This window comes from Anastrepha ludens, chromosome 5, assembly GCF_028408465.1.
Source record: "Anastrepha ludens isolate Willacy chromosome 5, idAnaLude1.1, whole genome shotgun sequence".
Taxonomy (NCBI): Eukaryota; Metazoa; Arthropoda; class Insecta; order Diptera; family Tephritidae; genus Anastrepha; species Anastrepha ludens.
The window spans coordinates 34,731,169-34,747,412 of record NC_071501.1 but is presented as its reverse complement, the minus strand read 5'-3'; the positions used below and the strand labels follow the sequence as shown (position 1 = coordinate 34,747,412).

Here is a 16,244-nt window from a genome sequence, read left to right as displayed (position 1 = left end):
CTGGAATTTTTTGTAGTAATTTTTAAACGAATTTAACGTGGATAGAATTTTAGTCCTAGCACTAGTCCTCGTTTATTACACGGTGAAAAGATTTTTAAAGGCGTACTCTTTAACGGACCGTTATTCGGCTTTGAGCGAATTCGATAGAAGCAGCTGATGGGCGGTTGTCACTTGGGATGTTTTTACAAAAGAATGGGATTGTGTTGGTGATATATGAAAAAATATCAACCAATGACACTTCGTTGCCATTTGAACAACAACTGAATGGACGAGTGTGTGTGAATACATGCAAAATAATCGTGCAGAATTCGGCTGCCGAATCTCCCTTGTGACGTGACAACCGAAACTCTCCTCATTACTTTCTTGTTCAACATAGTTAAACCTACGGTCCTTCTCTTCTTCTAAAATTTTCTACCTATTTTCATGTGGGGAATTTTGGTGATCTATAACTCCTCAAAGGCAATTTCGAACAATCAGAAAGACTCAAAGCAGGAGTTTCGAATGAATTTCCTAACAACACATAACAAATAACTAACAAGTGTATATAAATTTATTGAAGTCGAATGCTTGCTTACGAAGTTATGGACGACCTCTGTGGTTAACTCTTTCTATATGGTGTTTTACATGCCCCCATAACGGGTTAAATATGATTTGGCACGAAATACATAAATGATAGCAGTGCGATTTATGCACGCCAGAACCTTCAAAAATTTACTCAAACGTGTACTACTCTAGATTTGCATTAGAAATACATAAATACATGAACGCGTTTACTCATTTGCCAAATATCGAATTTTTATTTTTTATTTATGTTCACAGTAATTCTCGTACTCATTTTTATGCCTTCACATTTATTGCATGCTCAGGCGCACATACTGTGGCTTGTAGCTTTTTATTTATATTTTCTTTAATTGCACTTTAACGATGAAAAATAGCACATAAAATAAAATAAAGTATTCATTTTTGTATTCGATTTTTTTATGTTTTTCCGCTTTGAACAATAGTGGGGAGGCACCGTACGAATCCATGGCCGCATCACCGTGTGTGTACGATTGTGTTAGTTGGATAGGGATAAAAGAGAATAAGTTTTATATTTTCAATAGTTTGCTAAGGTATCTGGTTGCTCGCGGCCAGGAGTAAACGGGTAAAAAAGAGTTGGACCCTTTCTTTGTAGGAAATTTAAATGTCTGAGCTCGAAGATTCGGTGGTCTAGGGTACCCTCAGAAATTTTTTTACAATAAAAAAATTAAAAACGATATTTAAATCTTTTAGGCTTTTTATTTAACTTCTTTTACATAAAAAAATAATTCTTTTTTTTAGTTTTAGTAAGTTTAAAAATGGCACTGAAGTTGACGCTCTCAAAAAATTGGACCTGGACGGTGTTGTCCATTTTGGCTCTTGAAACACAAAACCCAAAAAATTATTAAAATATATATATTTTCAATATTTTTTTTTTTTCTATGAAAAAAATTATTTATTTAATTCAAATTTTTTTCTGTCTTATAGATACATATTTAAAGAATAATTTCTGAAATTTTCAAAAAAAAAAAAGTAAAACTCCTCCATTGTAACGTCATTTCCGGTGACCCCTCGAAAAAAAGGTGCGTCCACGTTACCAGCATAACTCCTGACAGGCTCATCAAAAATGAGAAAACAAAAATACGTTCTTTAGTTAAGACCATAAACTCGTGCTTGAACGAAGGAAAGAAAAAAAAAAGTAAAAATTGGAATTTTGGCAGACATTTTTCCAAAAATATAAAAATTTCGGTCAAATTTGCTTGACATTTTTTTTTTTTAAATAGTTGTAGTTGAGAAAAAAAAACAAAATCCTTCGCTCAAGCACGAGTAAATTGTATTTCGAACACCTGTGTAAAATTTCATCAAGATCGATTGAGTAGTTTTCGAGAACATTTGACAACCGACTTTGAAAACACAGTTCCGAAAAAAAGGCGTTTAAAGTTTTGAGTATATTAACAATAAAAATGGCTTGGAGCGCACACCTTCCAAAGGCTGTATCTCCGAATTTATTATTCGGATCGACTTGAAAATTTAGGATAATATTTCTGAGATATTGTAGAAATTAATTCTCGTAAGCCAAAAAAAAATAAATCGATTTTTTGAACCAACGAAACCCATGTAACCCCTTAATGAGCTGTAGAAGTTATAATATTGGAAATTTCCGCATGGAAATTTCACAGTATATTTTTAAGAAAATATTGAAAAAAAACAAAAAATCGAAAGATTTTCAGTTGGAGATGAGTTTAAAAGATCAATCCATCCATTCTTGACATTGTCCTTTCGATTTGCTTTGAATAAGATATAACCCATTTAGTCCGCCTCTACGGGCAGTTGACATATAAAAAGTGACTGCTTTATTTGCTCGATTGATTATTACAGTAAGTTGTTCAATATGTTTCGCGGTACGATAAGAGAGGGCGCTTAGAAATCCACTTACGCTTAGAAAACCACCAGATAGCATCACGAGAATGGCACTAAACTGGAACGCGCAATGGAACAGATCTCGCGGTTGGTCAAAGGTTACTTGGAGAAGGTCGATGTTGCGCGATCTAGCAGATGCCGACATCACATGGGACGGCACAAAAACAACAGCCCAGAACCCTGTTTAAGGATTTTTCGCCATCAATTAGTAGAGTAGAAAGATGGGTTGCTGAATTTAGCCTTGAAGACGATCCACGACAAGGATGCCCAAAACAGCAACAACACCAGAAATCGTAGGAGCAATACAAGAGACCGTATTGGAAAATCGTCAAGTTACAGGAAGAGATTAAGTAGAAGCCTTAGGCATCTCATTGGGCAGTGTAAGCAATATTTTGACTGAAGAATTGGATTTCAGAAAGCTGTGTGCCCAATGGGTGCCGCAGTCGCTAACAATGGAACAAAACACATTTGAGTCCGCCTTCCCAGCAGCTTTTAAAGTATTTTCGAAAGAATAAAGTGGATTCATCACTATGGTGAGACTTTGATCCATCACTCGTATCCTAAATCAAAACAAGAGGGGTGAGAACCTGGTTATTCGGCTCTGAAGCGAGTTCGTGTCCAGAAATCAGCCAAGAAGGTGTTAGCATCAGTTTTATGGAATGTGAAAGGAATTTCGTTTGTGGAATACTCGCAAACTGGTAAAACAATAGATTCTGAATATTTTTGTATTCTTTTAGACCAGCTGAAGGAAAAAATTCGTGAAAAAAGACCCAGTTTGAAAATCTTTTTAATCAATATGTACAATGATCCGTGTCACAAGAGCATTTTGACGATGGCTAAAATCCATGAAATAAAGTTGGAATTGTTAGATGATCCACTGTATTCGCCAGATTTGGCCCCTAGCGATTTCCATATGTTTCCAAACTTAAAAAAATGCATGCGTGGAAAGCGTTTTTTTATTAAAGGATGAAAGCGTACCTTGGAGCTCTTTCTGATTCTCATTTTAGGGATAGAATGCATAAATTGGAATCTCGTTTGGACAAGTGCAGTAATGCTCAGGGAGACTATACTGAATGATGAATTGTATTTCAAACCATGAGATTGTGTTTTTCTTACCGAACCGCAAAACTTATATTCAACCACCTAGTAAGTATTCTCGCAATCCAACCAAATACACAGTAAAATCACTTGGCCGTTAAGGGGTTAGGGGTAGTCAGCGGCCCGAGAAAATGATGATCTTCAATAATTTTGTTCTTTGCTAGTCAATTGCTTAATTTTACAAAAATAAAAACATCGCATTAATCCATCATGTTTCGACTTGACTTTAGTTATCGCTGTTTGTGGAGAACCCGTTTCTCCAGAAGTCCCTTGCGGTGATCAACACAAGTCCATGGAGATTCATCTAAAATCAAACGAACATGATAAATTAGTTTTATTAATAGATTATCTTGTGTCTTACGAAGCTTTTTTTTCAAAATTAACAGTGTAACGTCCTCAGGAAATATTTTTCAGATTTTCGAGAAAAAAACCAACAATTAATTGTTAAAACAAAAATCGAAATTTTTGGAAAAAAAATCCGTCGATCAGGCACGAGTTTTTTTATGTTTTTCTAAAGCAGTTTTTTGAAATCTATCAAGCGGTTTTTAAGTTACAGTTACAGTTAAACATAGGTTTGGGAAAAATGCATTTAAAATTTTGCTATCGTTTCCGGAGCGCCCGAGAGCCCTTTGTTAATTGTTGAATAGCTCGAAAAGTATTTGTCGCATTCAACTCAAATTTCCACACAATATTTTTAAGATATTTTACTTTAAGAAAATGCAAAAAAATTCAATTTTTTGAAAATTCTGACTACGCCTAACCCCTTAATCCGAGTTTGACGATCATTTGAGCTGACTGGTCGCTATTTGAACATTTCCTACGAAAAAACTCTTAACTGATTCTGTATTATCTGTCAAGATATTTGCAGCTAAATAAAGCATCCTAGTTTCCTAAAGTGAAATATCCATTCCAGTCTAAAGAATCTATAAAAAAAGGCGTCTTAAAGTAGTTGACAGTTGAAAACTTCCCGCAATGGTTGGTGCGTTACAGGAAAGCTTTTCTTACTGCAAGTGAAACAAAAAAAGATGTATCAAATCAAATTAATATACTTTACAGCATCAGCTGCAATACTTAAAAGTCACACCTCGTATGCGCCTATATCAATATTTAAGTATGTAGAATCCATTGCCAACTGAATTATTTCTCACCGCTGCAATTATTTTTAGTTCACAGCTGCTCTATTTTTAACTTTCCTGCTATCGCAGCCACCGGTTACTGACCTAGGGCGCCACACGTGCCCATTAGCGTTCAAAAGCGTTCAAAACTGGTTTGCTGCATACCTACATACAACTTGCAAGCTTACATACATATATATGTAAGAATATACTTGCAATTCGCTTTAGTCACTTTTAAGTGACTTTCGACACGTTCGCAGCCGTTCATTACAAATACTCGTCTCCCGTATCTGCTTGCCACCAAAAGCATGTTTGTAACAGTCTAGCAGTTTATTAAGTATGCGTTTAGTAAGTAAGTTTGTCAGTTGTTCTGTCTGTCAGTCCATCTGTCTGCGGTTGCTTATCGGTGTTGTGAACTGCATAATTCTACCCTGAGTATACCATCGTACGTATCTTTTGTGAGTATTTAATTACTTTATAATGAGTCGTCACGTACCTACTTGTATGTGTGTGCATGTATATATGTATGACTGCGTGTATTTGTGCTTATTTGAGCATGTGGATTAAGGTTTGAAAGTATTGCACGCTTAGAGAACTGAAATTTGTAATTACAACAAAGTTGCTTGTTAGTAGATATGTAAGTTTTCAAATCCAGTCAGTAGTTCAGTGGAAAAAGTAAACCAATAAAAATGATTATGCAAATTGCATTCGAAAAGTATTGTAATTAAGTTTAAAATTACCTAGAATTGTTACATGGAGTTCAGTGAACCTTTTCAAAATGGCCAAATAGCATGCAAAGAGTTGAACGTGACAAGCCTAAAGATTTTACTTAAAACAAAAAAACCATCTCTAATTTTACGATAAATCTTAGATCTGTGTGGTCTCTATACATTTTATATCTTTCTAAGCTGATTTTAACCGGAGCATATTGCGATATGCTAACGAAGCTTGGCAAAATTTTTATAAATTAGCTACTCGCTTGCCTAACAAATGCCTTTGGAGTCATTACAGGCTGTTGTAGGAGGATATAAAGGGTGTTTTTTAAAAGCTTGTGGCCTTAAAATGGTAATACAAAACAGGAATATTGTTGGAATAATTGTTTTATAAAAGGGTGATTTTTTAAGAGCTATAGGAAAGTTTTTCAAAAAAGCACACGTAAAATTCAAAAATATGCATGAAATTTTTATTTAAATCGATAGTACAGTCCATATATATTAATTTAATGTTTGAAGATTATTTCATGCAAATGTTGACTGCGACTGCGCTTCAAATGGTCCATCCGCTTAGTCCAATTTTGGCATACTCTTTCCAATGTTTCGGCCGGTATCTCACATATAAATGCTTTAATGTTGTCTTCCAATGCGTTAATTGAAGCAGGCTTGTCTGAATAGACATGAGCTTTAACATAGCCCCACAAAAAATAATCTAAAGGCGTTATATCGCACGATCTGGGTGGCCAATTGACACGTCCCGAACGTGAAATAAAATGTTCACTGCACTCGCCTCTCAACAAGTCCAATGTTACGCATGCTGTGTGGCATGTGGCACCGTCTTGTTGAAACCACATGTCATGCAAGTCAAGCTCTTGCATTTTGGGCAAAAAAAAGTTGGATATCAATTCACGGTAGCGCTCACCATTCACAGTTACGTTACGATTCGCAGCATCTTTGAAGAAGTACGGTCCAATGATACCTCCAGCCCGCACCAATCTGTGACCTTTTCTGGATACATTGGTAGCTCTTGTAATTCTTCTGGAAGATCTTCAGTCCTAAATCGACAATTCTGCTTATTAACGTACCCATTGATCCAAAAATGAGCTTCGTCGCTGAACACAATATTTCGATAAAAAGTGGATCTTCGGCCAACTTTCCAAGAGCCCATTCACCAAAAATTCTGCGTTGCGGTAGGTTGTTGGGCTTCAATTCTTGCACCAGTTGTATTTTGAAAGGCTTCACACCTAAATCCTTTTGCAAAATTTTCCACGTTGTTGAGTAACAGAGGCCCAATTGCTGCGAACGGCGACGAATCGATAATTGATGGTCATCATTAACACTGGCCGATACAGCTGCGATATTTTCTTCAGTTCGCACTCTACGTAAGCGTGTTGGTGATTTGGTGCCCAATAATGAAAATTTGGTTCTAAATTTAGTCACAATGGCTCGAATAGCCGCTTCAGTGGGTCGATTAAACTGACCATAAAACGGAAAAAGCGCGCGATAAACTTTCTTAACAGAACACGCATTTTTAAAATAAAATTCATGGTTAAATTATAGACCAAACTGAAGATGTTTGACAGTGAAACAAAACGCGAAACGTGCGTCAGCTGTTTAAACCAACTGGCGGTTCTTCCTTGAACGTCCACTGCTCTCTACTTGCTAGCATTCCTCCTTGACGGAAACCCATTATTGCTGACTTTGCTAAATTTACTTCCATTATTCCATAATTGTATAATTTTCAAGATTATAAATCATTTTTGGCAGTTCATCTACATCTTCAGATAACATAACAATATCATCCGCATACAGAAGAAGGCTAACATTCATATCCTTAATCCAGATACCACCTTCTACGCTGTTATGCAAATCATTCAGATAAGTTGAGAAGAGTAACGGTGACATCAAACAACCCTGCCACATCCTGACAATTTACTAAATTTGTCGGACATTTTTTCGCCTGTCCAAATCCCATGTCTTGGGACTGTATCAAAAGCTGCTTTGAAATCTGCAAAAAATGCATAAACTTTCTTTCTTCCCTCAAATTTAATTTTTCTTCAAAATTTCGACTATGTGTTATGAATATCAATGCTGAGTTACTGCAATTATTCTTCGAAGAATATTTTCCTTAAATAAAGCTTTTTAAATTTCATTGTAATGACTTCCAAACTAGACCAATATTTGAATGAGCCATTACCCAATTTTCGAATTACCCTTTCTCGGAACTTTTTCAAATATTACTTCTACGGTTCATCTAAACTATCAAATCTAAAAAAATAGAGAAATATTGTAGTTTAATATATAATAACATTGTCATGAGTTATTCAGCTGGGTCAGCATGAGTTGGCCGCGAGCTGTTATTTTTAAGTGCACGAAATCATGAAAATGAAACACTCAAAAATAAAAAATTTAACTATAATAAAACTCTGCATACTCCAATTTTTTCATACCCAAAAAGCAGCGAAAGTTTGACAGAATATTTCTCCGCTGCAGGTACTGATTGACACAAATTTTAATCCAGTATTGATATATACACAAGTGGATGTATTCATAAGTACCTGCCAATTCAAAACTGAATTACTAAAGTACATTTCCACTACGCTTGCGCAAATAAGCCGCCCTCGTTCAATATTAACTTTGGGCACTCGAGCACCTGAGAATATTTAGCATAAATAGTAAATAACACGTACAATTGGACTTATCTGTACATTTTGTTATACAACTCATGAACAAAAGAAGATTATAAAAGTCAGTACGAGCTCTGAGTTTATTTTAAATTTCCGAATACGTATGTAAGCATAAAGGTACGAGGGGCGGCGTGCAGTGCGCCATGAATGCAATGTTTGGTTGTATAAATAATTTTTTTTTTTAATCAAAATTTTTTATGATTATATCTCGTTTATAAAATAATACAAAAAATAAAAAAATGATAATAAAAGAAATAATTATTAATAAAAATATTTTTTTTTCTTTTTTTAATAATATAGATATTTTTTTTCAATGTAATTCCCTCAAGTGAAGCGAATTTGTGAATTGTGCAGCTGAAAAGTTTCTACTTTTCAATGTCACATTCTTGCTGCTTATTCACGAAGTAACTGTTAATGAACCAAATAAAGAAAGAGAGTTTTATTTATACGAACAGTAAGTCCGCAATTCGTGCGACGACCAGTCATAGCTAAGTACCGTCAGTCGTAAACTTATAAGTCGCCCCTCGTTTGTAAGCAGGTATGAGCAATTTGATTTTGAGTTTCTCTTGCACAATTCAGGAAATGCTTCAACAATACAGGAAATGCCGACAACAATAGCTTCTTAATTTTGTCCACCCACTACAGCACGTGGGTAAACCTCTTATTACTCGATTGATTAATAAAAACACCTAAGTATTTATTTTTGCATAATGGCTACATAATTATGCATGTACATACATGTATATTCAAAGTTGTTTGAGGGTGCCCGAAAAGGTATTTAATTAAATTTTTTTTCTACGAATTATTCAGTACATTTCACATGGCATCAAGAGTAAACATTTAGTAAAAAAATACGTGATATTTCTTTTTTATGCCTTAAATTAATCGAAAGTTAAAGAAAGTTGAACCTTATAAAAGCAACAACAGGTAAATTTATGAAGTCTTAACAAAAACCAAAAAAAATCGTGTACCGGCTATATTTATTTTTTTTTTTTTTTTTTTGAGAGGAGGCCAAGCGTAAAAGGAGGAAAGCGTAAAAACGAATGTCCTTAGCCGAAAGAAAATTTATTGGTACATAGAAGTAGCAAAAGAGAGTCTCATTGTGATACCACGATTTAGTTTTAAGTTCACCTTCTTGAAACATTTAATGCCTGCAAAGAACCCTCTCAGGGCTTTTATGAGCGATTGAACTTAGTTGAGAGTAAATTGGAGGCTGATTGTAACATATTGATTTAATTTTTATCACACCTACCAGACCTGTGAGGAAGGTCATCAGTATTCTACGTTAGTGTTCGCCACCCAGAAGCCATAATGATGCTTTCAGATATCGAAACCATTTCTGGCTCCCAATCTTTCATGCAGTTTTTGCGACAACTTCGGTGAAATACGTCCCATTGTGACCGAAGTACATTCGAGAGATGCTCGCTTTAGACATTTCCCGCAGTAATCGGCAACAGTCTAGCTCAAATTTACCACTAAACACTGAACCGTAGGAATCACTCCAACAGGCACTTGCTAAACCAACTCCTAGGCGGACCAGAAGCCTGCTTCATCAACTTGATGACGAGATCCCGACATGTATGCAATTACCACTAAACTTCACAGTATACAGACAGGTTATTACCGACATTCACCGAAAGTACCTTACTACTATCAAAAACTCTCACTTTCCGAATATTGTTATCGGAGTTTAATCAACGTATGAGATGGATACGAAAAGCTTCAGCTGTCTCGTAAAAGCCGCGTCACACTATATATAATTGGCGCGTACACCCTTTTTGGGTGTTTCACCGAGCTCCTCTTCCTATTCATTGGCGTGTGTCTTGATGGTGTTCCACAAATGAAGGGACCTACAGTTTCATAAATACGTTCTAATACACTAAGGAACCTCAGTCGTCTAGCTAGTGACTTTCTCTGCAGGATCCAGGCTCTGCAATTGGGATTGTAACTTCTCCATGTTCAAGCTTCTCTGCATGATTTTCGATCACCAGTGACCGGTTATCACCGCTATAAGTTTGGAAAGTGAATGGCGGGAGAACTCCATTAAGCGTCCATTAAGCGTTTTGTTGTACTGAGGCCAAAGTAATTTTGAGATAGCACACGATAAGTTAAAACTACATCTGTCTAGCGCTTTTTTAGGAAAGAAATAGCGCAGTTTCCCTTTAACAACAGTCAAGAGGACACCGTTGCCTGAGATGGAACGAACTGAACCCGGTTCTGTTGATACCATCTTGGAAGCTTCACGGCTATTTCATTTTTCTCCATGTTGCTATGCTCGGGAAACCAGTTGAGAGAAATCTCCTTCCAGGAGTTGTCCAGCAGAGATCTGCAACATCGCGAGGACAGGCCCATGATCGCAGCTTGGCTATCGGAAAAGATATTTATGTCTCCCTCCCAACAGTGATCCTGAAGCATTTCGCATGCCAGCAGAATTGCGAAGACCTCTGCTTGAGAAACACTACTAATTTTCGGCAGTTTAAAGGACACCGAAATATTGACTGGTTTAGAGAAAACCCCCGCTCCAACTTCAGATTCCATCTGGGATCGGTCGATGAAAACAGAGGTACCTGTGTCCGCGCAGACTCTCCCCACTCTTTACTTGACTTAATTTTGCACTGTTGCAAAATCCATGAACTTTGTATGTGGTTCAGCGTAGTGATTCTGAATAATTTTGGTCTCATGCAACTTGAACCACTAAAATGTATTCGCTTTACGAAGGCCACTACCTATTTAGTCGAGCTTCGGATACCTTGGAAAATGTGATCGGTAGGGCTGGTGACTGCCAAACACCAAGGCTGCATTCCCCATTCTCTTTTGCCTTAGCCCACCCTGTTCTCTATAAAAGTGGCCAACCAGCGAGTTGAGAGGCATATTAGGGGCAATTCAATTTGTTGCTTGGAAGTGAAGTTTGAGTAAGGAGCAAAGATCAGGGGAATTATCAATATGTTGCGCCATGAAAACCACGCCATCCATGGCTTTGGACATCATATTACATATGTCACCCCTGGATCTCTTCTGCAAATACTCAGCGGATAATTCCGATTTAAAACTTAGAGCGAAGCTCACAATGGAAGACTGACACACATGGATATTCAACCATCTTAGACTCCTATACGAATGTATCCAGTGATTGTGATTATCACTCTCCCATTCTCTGCTTCGAAAGGAATTTCTCAGTGAAAACCCGTTCTAGACTGGAATGACTTGAAGATGATCCATTACACAACACACCCGTTAAGATCTACACGGACGGATCTAAAATGGATGCAGGTGTAGGATCAAGTTATATTGCGAAGAGCTTTTTATCAATAAATGCTTTAAGCTACCGATTCACTGTAGTGTTTTTCAAGCGAAAATAAGCGCCGTTCATGAAGCCTTAAGATGGTAAGAGATAAACAGAATATCATCAAAAGATCAGTTAGCCAAGCTGCACTACGGACTCTGGATGCATTCCAAATAACATCAAGGAGAGTTTTATATTGTCGCTAATCTCCTAATGAAATGGATAAATAGTATCGTATTATCTTATGCTGGGTGCCAGGCCACAGAGATATACCAGGGAACTGTAGGGCTGACGAACTTGCGAGAAAAGGTACCTGTATGCCAAACATAAATAATATTATGGGAGTACCTCTCACAACCTATAAGCTTCTTGTTATAGGGGCACTAATCAGTTCTGTAAATCAAAGATGGATCAGTGCCAACACCTGGGAAATTGCTAGGAGAACATGGCGAAGGCTAAGTCTGCGTCTATCCAAGAATATTATAAAATTAGGTAGACTTCAAATTAGAAGTAGTAGTAGTAGTAGGGGCCCTCGTAGCGCATTCCCTCATAGAAAGTCACGTAAGGAGATTAGGCGTTTACATGCATGATTTCTGTCATAGCTATAGGTATGAGGAGGAGTTGGAAGCAATTGCTTTTTTGCTCATGCCCGGCTCTAGCCGCAAGCAGGGACCAATATTTAAGGACATACTTCTTAATGAATATGGATAATCTATACACTTTATGTATCAACCACCTTTTACGCTTTGTCCAAGGCTCAGGATGATTCAATCTGGAAGGGGAAATGTAGCCCAGCTACTGCGGCTCACAACAGACCCATTTCGTAGGTTAAGTGACATCGCTGTACCTATGTGCGATGCGGCCGCCAAACCTAATGTAGCCAAAGAGAAGGTTTTCGCCGGGTTATAATGGGCCAGTGTTCAAGTGCACGTGATCCCAATTAAAAGCAGACAAGAATCTTATTACTTTTAGTTGGTCGTGTGTGACTTCACTTTTAATTCCATTTCAAATTAAAATATTTGCATTTTAGTTTTTTTTCTTTCTGATTATTATTGAAAGGGACATTAATATATTTTTTAGCTTTAAATTTTTTTTTTTTGCCTAGGTGATCGATATATACAAATAAGAATAAAACTAATATCTACAATATTTTCCGCTATTTCCCGTCTTTTTCCGTTATTCTTTCTAACCTTGCGTCGACTTCATTTGCAATAACTTTGCTACTGATTTATTATACATATATATATGTATGTATATACTTCACGGCATATTTATACTGCATTTTATTACTTACATACACACATACACACAATAACCGAAGTATTTTACGCTTTAATGAGATTCCGCACACGTGAGCCCTCAAAAACGTGTCTACTCTTCAGCACAGATTATGACTTGGTTTTTTGTTGTTATTTTTATTTTTTCTGAAGAATCTAATAGTGGGTTTGTATGTGACTAACGCCTATTTGATTCCGGGTTCGATGCCTATTGCTGAAATGAACTATCAAATGATAGTAAAATTGCTTCCTAATATAATAGAAAAAATAATAGAAATGATAGAAAAAAATGTTTCTAATAGCGGTCGCCCCTATGCAGGCAATGGCAAATAGTCGAGTGCATTTCCGCTATAGGAAAGCTTCTCATAAAAATTAGTTGCTCGTCAGTTAAAGACGGCATTAAACTGTAGGTCACTTTTATTGTCGGACAACATCAAGGCGCTTACCTCAAATAGCCCGAGAAGCAGCCCGGCCAAACGGCTAGCCCAACACTTATGCGCCAATTATAAATACATAAGTACTTATACACGTATATATGTATGTTTCACAGCACTCACTTCTTCGGCTTAGCAATACAAAACATATGCCGCACCATTAATAAAGCTGATGCCAAATATTTTGCAGTTTTTCACTTTACTTTTCTCGACTAAAAGTACTCCTCCTCTAGCAGCTCCATGCACGTAGTGAGCAGCCAAGCAGGTACAAAGTGTATACATATTTACATATATGTATACTTAGCGAACATTCTAGTTCACGAACTGGTTACCTGGTGAAGGAAATCTGACTAGTTTGAAAGTGACTAGTATTGTACCAGTTAGAATTGTCTGCTAAACACATATTCTTCTATGTATTATCTTTTTTGTTTTTATTGTTGCTATGCTTTCGAGTAGCTATATTTAATAATATTTTACTGGAATTGCTTTGATTTAATCTCGGAATAAAGAAAATAAAAAAAAAATATTAGTTTTTAAAAATAAAAAATATATCAAGTTGAACAACGAATTTAATTTTACTCATTAATTTCAATTATTTTTTGCTTTTCCATAAAAACTTTTTTTAATAAAATAATTATTGATGAATTATAATAATTTAAATAAAATAAAATACAAAATAAAATCATTTTATGATTTTTAAAGTTAATATATGATTTTTAGAAATAAAATATATCAAGTCGAGCAACGAATTTATTTTTATTAAAACAAATTTGTGTATTATCTTTTTAGAATATTTTGAAAAATTATTATATTTGAATTTTTTGCATTTCATTTCAGAGCATTTTTTTTTTTAATAAAAATGATAAATGATTTCTAGAAATAAAAAAAAAAAATTAAATCATTTTATGATTTTTAAAAATAATTTAATATAAAGTCGGACAAAAAATTTAAAGATAGGAAAAAAATTGTGTTTAATATTTTATTAAAGGGTTATCCTTTGAAAATTTAGGTTCATCCCCCCGTCGACGGATCAATGTACAACCTCGCTTAGCCCAAGCGGAACATTCTCCACCCACATTCCCTCAAGGGAGGAGTGGGCCGAGAGCTGCACTTGGAGACAGGATCAGGGTGGCTCGAAGTTGAAAGGAAGGGTTGGCAGAGGAGTATTCTGCGAGGAGCTCCTCAAAAAACTTAAATTCAGTTTACCGAATCACTGCAGTGTGTTCCAAGCAGAGGTAACCGCAATCAAAAAAGCAGCTGATTGGCTACTCACCTACGTATTAGCTATCAATAAAACAAATATTTACTCCTATAGCCAATCGGCTCAATTATGGTGTATTCGAAATTGGTCAGGGAAAACCGGTCTTCACTTTCGATTGCATCCGAATTCTTTGACATAAGCCTCATCTGGGTTCCTGGTCACAGCGACATTCAGAGAAACTGTGAGACGGATGAGTTGGCAAGACAAGGAACCTGTAAGGTGTTTTCTCTACGATGAGAGAGGATTAGGATCGCCTTGACCCCTGCGGTCTGCTCCTGGAAAGATGGGCGAGCGCTGGGCAAGTACACACGGTTCTCACCCGCACTGTCCGCTAAGTATGCATGCTGTGAGATTTGGAATCCCTCGAGTCCTTTTTGCTGTGTGAAGGATGAGGTCGCAACATCTCAGCATATTCTCCTTAGCTGCCCTGCTCCCGCGAAGCTAAGATTTAGGTATCTTGGTTTTGACTTCTTTGCTACGCCTGCTGATATAGCAGACCTTGATATTAAAAATCTTATGAACTTCAGCAGCAGTACAAAGAGATTAACGTTAACCTAACTTATAAATAAAATAAATAAATAATTGGCGCGTACACTAATGTGGGGTGTTTGGGCGAGCTTCCCCTCGTATTGGCGGAGTGAATCTTGAAGTTGTTCCACAAATGGGGGACCTACATTTTTAAGCCGACTCCGAATGGCAGATATTTTTTATGAGGAGCTTTTTTAGGGCAGAAATGAACTCGGAGGTTTGCCATTGCCTACCGAGGGACGACCGCTATTAGAAAACACCTTTTCTTAATTTTGGTGTTTCACGGAAATTCGAACCTACGTTCTCCGAATTCCGAAAGGTAGACACGCACCAACGCATTCGGCCACGGCGGCCTAACTTAACCTAACTTATTATAAAGGATTTCAGCTCTGTGACCTGAAATATTATATATAATGTGCCCCTTCATGGATTCAGCATATTTTTCTGAGCCCAACTTGTTTTTTTGAGTTTTATTCCTCTTCTGGTAAATTATGTTTACCCAGGTCTTTGTTCCGCTTATGTAGCCCAAGTGTGGCGGTTTCATCTTCCTCCCTGCAGAACCTACAAATTTCGTTGGAGCATATTTCCAGCTCAGTAAGATGATAATTCAATCTAGAATGACCTGTTAGAATCCCTGTGATGATTCTGAAATTATTGTTGTTTCATTCCATACAATCTTTAAATCGGTTTAGGTTAAATCTACCTATTATTGTTTTTGATTGTAGTATGACCTTCTTTGTCGTCCCTCTACTTCCTGAATAAGAGAGAAGCAGTTACCCTTTCTTAGCCTACAATATGGCTCTGGACCCTTAAGTTGGGTCGCTGCTCCTTTCCTCGTTTAATTATCTGCCATTTCCTTCTCTGTGTAATATTTTAGTTCATAATGGCTCTGGAGCTATGCATTGTGCTGGCCGCTCCATTCCTGGCTTATTTATCATCAACTTCGTTCCTTGTATAATATTTTAGTTCATAATAAAATGTTTTTGAAATGTTTATTTTTCATTTCTCTTTTCCAATTTTTATTTGCTTTTCCAACTATCCACAACATGTGATTTTTCTTTCGAGTTACTTCGTCTACAAATCAAACTGGTTACAAAGTATGTATTTATATGTACTTTGCATAGTTGAGAACAAGTAATTTTGCCTACAGGGTATGCACACACGTAACGATTAATATTTACTTTTTGTATTGAGTTTTTATTTGTTTCTTCTTTACTTTTGCCCATTAAAAAAAGTGGGACAATCCAATGCCGCAAAGTATTCGTACACAACTTGTCGAATTTGCAGGCATAGCCATGAAATGAGCGCGAAAAAGTACTTAAGTACGCATATAAGCAACTTTTGGGTTTTTTTTTTGGTGATTTCATTGAGCTTTTATATGATTAACATTTCATTGTTCAATGATGTTG

General features: G+C 36.5%; 1 protein-coding gene across 1 annotated transcript in view; it reads left to right on the top strand.

Moving 5' to 3' along the window:
• LOC128865446 (beta-1,4-glucuronyltransferase 1) overlaps positions 1 to 16,244 on the top strand; it is a 104,998-nt gene that overhangs the window by 64,182 nt on the left and 24,572 nt on the right. The window lies entirely within an intron of this gene.